Source organism: Aegilops tauschii, chromosome 6, assembly GCF_002575655.3.
Source record: "Aegilops tauschii subsp. strangulata cultivar AL8/78 chromosome 6, Aet v6.0, whole genome shotgun sequence".
Taxonomy (NCBI): domain Eukaryota; kingdom Viridiplantae; phylum Streptophyta; class Magnoliopsida; order Poales; family Poaceae; genus Aegilops; species Aegilops tauschii.
Genome location: NC_053040.3, coordinates 350,684,084 through 350,693,781, shown reverse-complemented (window position 1 = coordinate 350,693,781; position 9,698 = coordinate 350,684,084).

Below are 9,698 nucleotides of genomic sequence, written 5' to 3'. Positions count from 1 at the left end.
CAACGCAAGTCATTGTCAACTTAGTCAACAAATGATTCTGACATCGTTAGCCGTTGGATTTACATCCAACGACCGGCATCCATCTTCAATCTCTCATCTTCTTTCTCCAGCGCCACCGGGACCACCTGCTCCCACCTCCTGCTGCTAGAAGCTCTGCTTAGCATGCTTCACTTTGAAGCGCTACCCCATCGCCGGCCAGGCCATCCCTCCACCCCTCCACACCTCCTGTTCTTCTCTACCGACTGCCGAACCACACCGGACCAAAACCAGTTAACCCTCGTACACCTCTCTGTCTGCGACTCCACTCCCGCGTATTCTCATCTCCGACTTGTTCCTGTCTGGGGCCTCGCCCTCGTCCACCACCTTGGATGCGCTCGGCACGGCGTGGTCAACACACACAAAAATGAATAGTCCCACTGCTAGCTGGGAACCACTATAGTGGAAGGCTGACTTGTGGGCCTACTAAGTTGATGGGGACGGAGGGCTTTGTTAACTTAGTCAACATGAACGATTCTAGCTCCAGTGGCCGTGATGTCCATCCAACGGCCATAGTGCTTCTTCAACCTCTGGTCTTCTTGCACCAGCCGCCCAAACCAGCGCCGGTCGTGCCGCGTGCTCCTGCCTCCTGTGGCCGGCTGTGCTGCTGTGGAGGCCTCACCTCCCCCTACTACTCCCACCGCCGGCCAGGCCATCCCTCTACTCACCCACACACCCTGTTATTCTGCGGCGACGGAAGCCTCACCCGCAGCCGAACCAGTCAACCCTCGTACTCCTCTTCGCGTGGGCATCCACTGCCGCGTCTTCCCCGGCTCCGCGTCGTCCCCTTCCTAGGCCTCGTCATCGTCCACCGCCTTGGTGCTCTCGGCGCGGCGTGGTTAATGTGGTCAAGGAACGACTTCCATCGAAAGAGTACTGTACGTGGAGAGGCTGACAACTGGGTCCACGGACACAGCAAGGAAGTGCCTCCTTATTATGCGGAAAATAATGATTCCTCCACCTGACAGCAGGGAACCACCGGACGGGCCATCGTATTTCGCAAAAAAAACGTTTCCTCCCTGACTGCTGGGACCCACCAGCTACATCTTTGCACGCAAGGAAGTGCCTGACAGTCGGGACCCACCTGGTCGAAGCGTACGTAGCGTTGCCATTCTGGTCGCGAACGTGTACGTACATACTGGTTGACCGGTCTGTCTGCAGGCTGCAGCGATGAACCGTGGCCGAGTAAGGAAGGGCACGTGTCGTAGTAGTGGCGCGCACGTGTCGTAGTAGAGGCGCTCACGTAGCATGTCACGCAGTTCCGTTAATATCGTGTACACGTACGTACAACCAGGGTGCAAGAAAGTAAATACGGCCACATATGTACATACGGGCGGGGTCTCGAACGCCTACTCGCGCATACGTATGGCCAGGGCTCGTGTACATGGCTGGGTCGGAATGGAGAAACTGCATCGTCGTGTTCCTCGGGAGCCAACCGGCTTGGACGGAACAGCCGATCGAAACGAGGCCCGGCGTACCGCAGAACGGAGGAAACGGTGAAAGAACATGCGGTGCCCCCATGTTTGGTTTTGGTAATTGATGACAATCTCTATGGACTAATGGTTGCCTTGAGTTATATTTGAAGGATTTGTCCATAGGCATTTCTTGAAGTCCATGTGTTGGTTTCAAGGAGTTTATGTGGTGACCAAGGTGTTATTAAGGAATTATCCAAAGATTGGTCATGTGAGAGTAGAGCTTATTGCAAGCATGTCTTGAAGAAGAAGATTGTGTGATCATTCATGTTTACCTTCCAAATGAAGAGAGTTGGAAAGAGTCAAGGTTGATCAAGACTAAGTCAAGAGTGAATCAAGTTGATCAACACACAAAGCGCACAAAATGTACCGAGAGGGATCAAGCGATCCCATGGTGTGGTAAGCATTCTCAATTACGCTTTGTGTACTAACCCATGATCTTCGTGAGAGTTCTTTGTGGGGTTAGGTTGTGGTGTGCAAGTTCAAGTGAAGCATCATGAAGAGATCAAATGCTTGAAGCTTGCCGTCCATTGTGGCGACAATGGACTTGTGAAGATGTTGCGGTGTGCAAGTTCAAGTGAAGCATCATGAAGAGATCAAATGCTTGAAGCTTGCCGTCCATTGTGGTGACAATGGACTTGTGAAGATGTGCGGAAGAGTGGCTCACCCATAGTGGAGTATGGGGGAGCAATCAACTAGTCTTGATCGAGCCAACACAACCAAGAAAGGTGGTCCAACTTGAGGGAGTCAAGATCGTCATCATCTCAAGTGGACCATGTGCAAGGCAAAGGTTTGCTCTTGATAGGTTTTCTATTTTACCGGTCTCATGATGGTAGTTGGGAGACCGGGTTATAGGATCGATTGTCGTACTATCAAGGGGGGCTCTCGATGAGTAGCTTGATCGTATCGTTCATAGAGAGCTCAAACCATTGCATCCTTGCATCATCTTTGTTGGTTCTTGTTTGGTTCTTCTCTTTGTGAGTTTTGGAGCTTATGGTCATCTTGATGACAAGCTCGAGTTCATCAAAAACGGAGTTCACTCGCATCTTCTATGATGTTTTCGATGTTGGAGGTTATGCCGGTTCTTCTCGGTTGGAGGTTTCACTCCTCTATTTGTTGGCATACCTCCCCTGCCTCTTCTTGGTTTTGATGCTACTCGTCTTTCTCAATCCAACAAGCTTGAGTTTGCTCAATTCGGAGCTCCTATGCAGAAGTTATGGCAGTTTTGGTTTCCTAGCGGTAGTACCGCGGGCCGGAGCGGTAGTACCGCTTGGGTGCTACAAGCGGTAGTACCCTCTAGAGCGGTAGTACCGCTCCTGAGCGGTAGTACCGCTGGTAGCCCCCAGCCGTAGTTCCGCTGCGGTCTCGTGCTAGTACCGCCTCGATTCAAGGGGTCTTTTTCGTGTCGGGTTTTACGGTACTGGCCACGGCAGTGGGGGCCGTTGTACCGCCCGTATGCGGTAGTACCGCCCTGCCACCGCGGTAGTACCGCTCTAGGCCCAGCGGTAGTACCGCGAGGGGGAGCGGTAGTACCGCTTATAGGGTCAAGCGGTAGTACCGCTGGCCAAGCGGTAGTACCGCTCTCTGCGGGGCTGAAGTGGGGGTAACGGTTGGATTGTTCCCCCCACTATATAAGGAGGTCTTCTTCCCCAATGAACCTCATCCTTTGAGCTCGTGTTCTTCCCCCATTGTTGACCTTCTTCGAGCTTGCTAACTCTCAATCCCTCCATGGATTCTTGCTAGTTTTTGAGGGAAAAGAGAGAGGAGATCTAGATCCACATTTCCACCAATCACTTTCTCCTCTATGTGAGGGGAACCCATTGGATCTAGATCTTGGATTTCTCCGTGTGCCCTTGCCATTGCATTTGGTGCATCGGTTTGAGTTCTCCACGGTGATACGTGGAAGTTACAAGTTGAGAAGCTTATTACTCTTGGGTGCTTGGTGCCCTTGAGCTTGTTCCTCTTGGGTGCTTGGGCGCCCTAGACGGTTGGTGGTGTTCGGAGCTCAATCATTGTGGTGTAAAGCTCCGGGCAAGCGTCGGGGTCTCCAATTAGGTTGTGGAGATCGCCCCGAGCAATTTGACGGGTTCCGGTGACCGCCCCCAAGGGTTGCCAAAGTGTACGGGTTCGGTGACCGCCCTCAAGGGTCCCTTAGTGGAATCACGGCATCTTGCATTGTGCGAGGGCGTGAGGAGATTACGGTGGCCCTAGTGGCTTCTTGGGGAGCATTGTGCCTCCACACCGCTCCAAACGGAGATTAGCATCCGCAAGGGTGTGAACTTCGGGATACATCGTCGTCTCCGCGTGTCTCGGTTATCTCTTACCCGAACCCTTTACTTATGCACTTTACTTTGTGATAGCCATATTGTTTCTTGTCGTATATCTTGCTATCACTTAGTTGTTTATCTTGCTTAGCATAAGTTGTTGGTGCACATAGGTGAGCCTAGTTGTTGTAGGTTTTGTGCTTGTCAAATTAACCGCTAGGTTTATTCCGCATTTGTTCAAGCCTAAACCGTAATTATTTTAAAGCGCCTATTCACCCCCCCCTCTAGGCGACATCCACGATCTTTCAAACGGCCTTCTGTTCGACCGGCCACGATCGAAACGGGATCCTGTTCATCGAGAGGGGTCTGACGTACCGCAAAACCGAGGAAACGAACTTCTCTTGGACCTCCTACGGTCGAAGCAGGGTCCTCTTGATCGGGAGGGGTGTGGCGTACCGCAAAACGGAGGAAACGGACTTTGTGTTGGAGCGCTACGGTCGAAACAGGGGTCCTGTTCATCGGGAGGGGTGTGGCGTACCGCAAAACGGGACTCCACGAGCTACTGTTCATCTCCACCGTCGACCTCCTCCAGCCTCCTCAGGCTACTGTTCATCCACCATCGACTTCCTCCAGCCTCCACCTGCGACTATTCATCCATGGGCTCATGTTCATCCAGCCTCCACCGCTCCTCCACCGGCTATTGTTCAACCAGCCCTCTCCACGGGGTCCTGTTCAACCACCCCTCCACGAGCTACTGTTCATCCAGCCCTCCACCGACTACTGTTCAACCAGCCCTCCACGGGGTCATCCTGTTCATCCAACCCTCCACGGGGTCCTGTTCATCCAACCCTCCACGGGGTCCTGTTCATCCACCCCAACCGGCTCGATCGATCGGGGTCCTGTTCATCCAGCGGCAACGGCCTCTACTACCACGGGGTCCTGTTCATCCAACCCCCACCGGGAACTGTTCATCCAACCCCCCAACAACGCTCACTGTTCATCAAGGGAAGGACGCATTAGGTTTGATCGGCTTCAGTTAGCAGCAGTAGCGAAGGAACCGCTCGACCGGGTTCAGTTAACAGCCAGATCGATCGATCGCTCGGGTTCAGTAACATGTAGCCTGCAGTGCAATCGCTCGGGTACAGTAGGCAAACGCCTCGCTCGGATTCAGTAGGCGAATGCCTCGCTCGGGTTCAGTTAGAGCCCAACGCCTCGCACCCATGCGCGTACGTGTACGAGAGAAACGCGCATCGCTCGGCCCCCCACCACCCACCGTAACCGGGAACTCCCCGATATTTTTCTCGCCCTCGCTTCTACCACAGTTTTTCCATCATGGACGACCCAAAGAATGTCATGCAACTGCGTCTCCGGCCCGCCCAGGATGAAAAGCCCATTTTTTATCATGATTTTTTTCATAGAAGTAGGAGCCCACCACATCTATGATGATACCGGGTTTTGTCACAATTATCGTCATAGAAGTGTCATAAGCATGACGGATTTTTTTTCGTTTGGCCCAAAATGTCACGGATGTGTCTTTTTTTTGTAGTGTATCACAAAACTATTACAAAGAATCAAGTTTATTTTGTCCAATGATCTTCATGAAAGTTTTTTATTATATCTCTCTTGAATATCTATCACTTTGGGCCTACTTTCATATGTTGCTTTTGACAAGCTCGAACAAATTTAAGTGAAGAACATGACCATAAGATTTTTCTTCTATCAAAATAATATAAGTGAAGCATGAGAGAATTTCTTAAAAATATATTAAAGCACACCATGCTAAAAAAGATATAAGTGAAGCACTAGAGCAAAAGACAAACTACTCTAAAAAGATATAAATGAAGATCAAGTGAGTATTTAAATAAATAGGTAGCTATGTGAGGACTCTCTCTTATTTAAGAACTTTCAAATCTAAGTATTTTATTAAAAAAACAATCAAAAGAAAATAAAATGACATTCCAAGAATATCACACATCATGTGAAGAAGCAAAAACTTAGGCTCAACCGATACTAACCGATAATTGTTGATGAAGAAAGGTGGGATGCCTACCGGGGCATCCCCAAGCTTAGATGCTTGAGACTTCTTGAAATATTATGTTGGGATGCCTTGGGCATCCCCAATCTTGAGCCTTTGTGTCTCCTTAACTCCTTTTATATCACGGTTTCCCTAAATCTTAAAAACTTCATCCACACAAAACTCAACAAGAACTCGTGAGATAAGTTAGTATAAATCAATGCAAAAACCTTATCATTCCCTACTGTAGAAAATCACTAAAATTATTATTTAACATTGCATACTAAATGCCTCTGCATATTTAATAGTCCTATCCTCAAATAGAATCATTAAACAAGCAAACATACGCAAACAATGCAACCATAACAACAATCTGCCAAAACAGTACAGTCTGTAAAGAATGCAAGAACATTCATACTTATGTAACTCCAAAAATTCTAAAAATTTACCACACTGTATAAAATTAATCATAGCTTATTGTGCAAAAAATCAACATTTTATCGCCTTCTGACTTTTCTAGAGAATTTTTGCAATAGCGATAAACTTTCTGTTTTCAAACAGCAACATTTAGATTTGCAAAATAAGCATAGTAAAGGCTATCATTACTTTTATTGAAATAAAATATGCAAAACATTATTCTAAATAACAGCAAGCAAATCCTAGTAAAATAAAATGGTGCACCAAGCAGAACTTATTGCATGTGACGAATGAAAATATAGCTCCAAGTGAGGTTACCGATAATGTTGGAGACGAAAGAGGGGATGCCTTCCGGGGCATCCCCAAGCTTAGTTGATTGGATCTTCCTTGGATATTAACTTGGGGTGCCTTGGGCATCCCCAAGCTCAGGGTCTTGTCACTCCTTATTACCCTCATATCGATGCTCACCCAAAACTTGAAAACTACAATCACACAAAACTTAACGGAACTTCGTGAGATAAGTTATTGGATAAAGAGCAAACCATTCACTTTGGTACTGTCAAAGACAAGATTCATAATTGTTCTCACACAATGCCTACTGTACCCTATATTTCTATAATTTATATTGAGCAATATAAGCCATAGAAACTAGAAAACAAGCAAAATATGCATTGAAAACAGAATATCTCAAAAACAGAACAGTCTGTAGTAATCTGTACTCCAACTATACTTCTGCTACTCCAAAAATTCTGAAAAATTAGGACAACGTAGGAAATTTGTATATCTATAACCTGTAAAAAAATTCAGATCAGAATCATGTTCCAGTGAATTTTTAAAATTCCTGGACTGAGCGCAAAAGTTTCTGTTTTTTGCACAGAATCAAGTCAACTATCATCCACACTATCCCAAAGGCTTTACCTGGTACTTTATTGAAACAAAAGCTATAATAAATGATTACTACAGTATCTTAATCATGTGTACACACAAAAACAGTAGGGGTAAATGTTGTGTTGTCTCCCAACAAGCACTTTTCTTTAATGCCTTTTTAGCTAGGCATGATAATTTCAATGATGCTCGCATAAAAGTAAAGAATTGAAACATGAAAAAGAGCATCATGAAGCATATGACTAGCACATTTAAGTCTAACCCACTTCCTATGCATAGTGATTTTGCGAGTAAATAACTTTTGGGAGCAAGAATCAACTAGCCTAGGAAGGCAAAACAAACATAACTCCAAGATTTTCAACACATAGAGAGGAAACTTGATATTATTGCAATTCCTACAAGCATATGTTCCTCCCTCATAATTATTTTCAGTGGCATCATGAATGAATTCAACAATATAATTATCACATAAAGCATTCTTTTCATGATCCACAAGCATAGAAATTTTATTACTCCACACATAAGCAAATCTCTTCTCATCAATAGTAGTGGGAGTAAACTCAACAAAATAACTATCATGGGATTGAAAATTGAAATCATGATGACAAGTTTCATGGTTATCATTATTATTTATAGCATACATGTTATCACCATAATCATCATAGATAGCACTTTGTTATCATAGTCAGTTGAAGCCTCATCCAAAATGATGGATTCATCACTAAATAAAGTCACTACCTCGCCAAATCCACTTTCATCATTATAATCATAAATAGGATGCATGCAATCATTATAACAAAATTGAACATCAAATCTTGGGGGACTAAAAATATCATCTTCATCAAACATAGCATCCCCAAGCTTATGGCTTTGCATATCATTAGCGTCATGGATATTCAAAGAATTCATACTAACAACATTGCAATCATGCTCATCATTTATACCAAACATTCTGTTGAATTCTTCGTCTATCAATTGAGCACAATTTTCCTTTCCATCATTTTCAAGAAAGACATGATAAAGACGAATAATATGATGCAACCTCAATTCCATCTTTTTATAGTTTTCTTTTTATAAACCAAACTAGTGATAAAACAAGAAACTAAAGGATTCGATTGCAAGATCTAAAGATATACCTTCATGCACTCACCTCCCCGGCAACAGCGCCAGAAAAGAGCTTGATGTGTACTACGCAACTTTATTCTTGTAGACACGTGTTGGGCCTCCAAGCGCAGAGTTTTGTAGGACAGTAGCAATTTTCCCTCAAGTGGATGACCTAAGGTTTATCAATCCGTGGGAGGCGTAGGATGAAGATAGTCTCTCTCAAACAACCCTGCAACCAAATAATAAAAAGTCTCTTGTGTCCCCAACACACCAAATACAATGGTAATTTGTATAGGTGCACTAGTTCGGCAAAGAGATGGTGATACAAGTGTAATATGGATAGTAGATATTGATTTTTGTAATAAGAACAATAAAAAATAGCAAGGTAGCAATTGATGAAACGGAGCACAAACGGTGTTGCAATGCTTGAAAATGAGGCCGAGGGTCCGTACTTTCGCTAGTGCAATCTCTCAACAATGCTAATATAATTGGATCATATAACCATCCCTCAAAGTGCGATGAAGAATCACTCCAAAGTTCTTATCTAGCGAAGAACAAAATGAATTAATTTTTTGTAGCTATTCTTTCCGATCGATCTATCCAAGACTTCATACTGGAATAACACCAAGTTATTCTTTCCGATCGATCTATCAAGAGTTCGTACTAAAATAACACCAAGTTATTCTTTCTGATCGATCTGTCAAGAGTTCATACTAAAATAACACCAAAGCAAATTCAGATTCATGATACTCAATCCAACACAAAGAACCTCAAAGAGTGACCCAAGATTTCTACCAGAAAAACAAAAGACTAGAACGTGCATCAACCCCTATGCATAGATTACCCCAATGTCACCTCGGGAGTCCGCGAGTTGAGTGCCAAAACATATCTCAAGCGAATCAATATAATACCCCATTGTCATCACGGGTATTCATATGCAAGACATATATCAAGTGCTCTCAAATCCATAAAAGTATTCAATCCGAGAAAATGAAATCTCAAAGTGAAAACTCAATTCACAACAAGATAGAGAGGGAAAACACCATATGATCCAACTATATTAACAAAGCCCGCGATACATCAAGATCGTGACATCTCAAGAACACGAGAGAGAGAGAGATTAAACACATAGCTACTTGTACAAACCCTCAGCCCCGAGGATGGACTACTCCCTCCTCATCATGGTGGCCATCGGGATGATGAAGATGGCCACCGGTGATGATTTCCCCCTCCGGTGGAGTGCCGGAACAGGGTCTAGATTGGTTTTTCATGGCTACAGAGGCTTGCGGCAGCGAAACTTCTGATCTAGGGTTATCTTCGGGGTTTTTGGAATATTCGGGAATTTATAGGGGAAGAGGCGGTGCGAAAGGCCACCGAGGTGGGCACAATCCATCAGGGCGCACCTGGGCCCCCAGGCATGCCCAGGTGGGTTGTGCCCCCCTCGGGGCACCCCTCTGGTATTTCTTTGGCCCACCAGATGTCTTCTGGTCCAAAAAAAATCTCCAA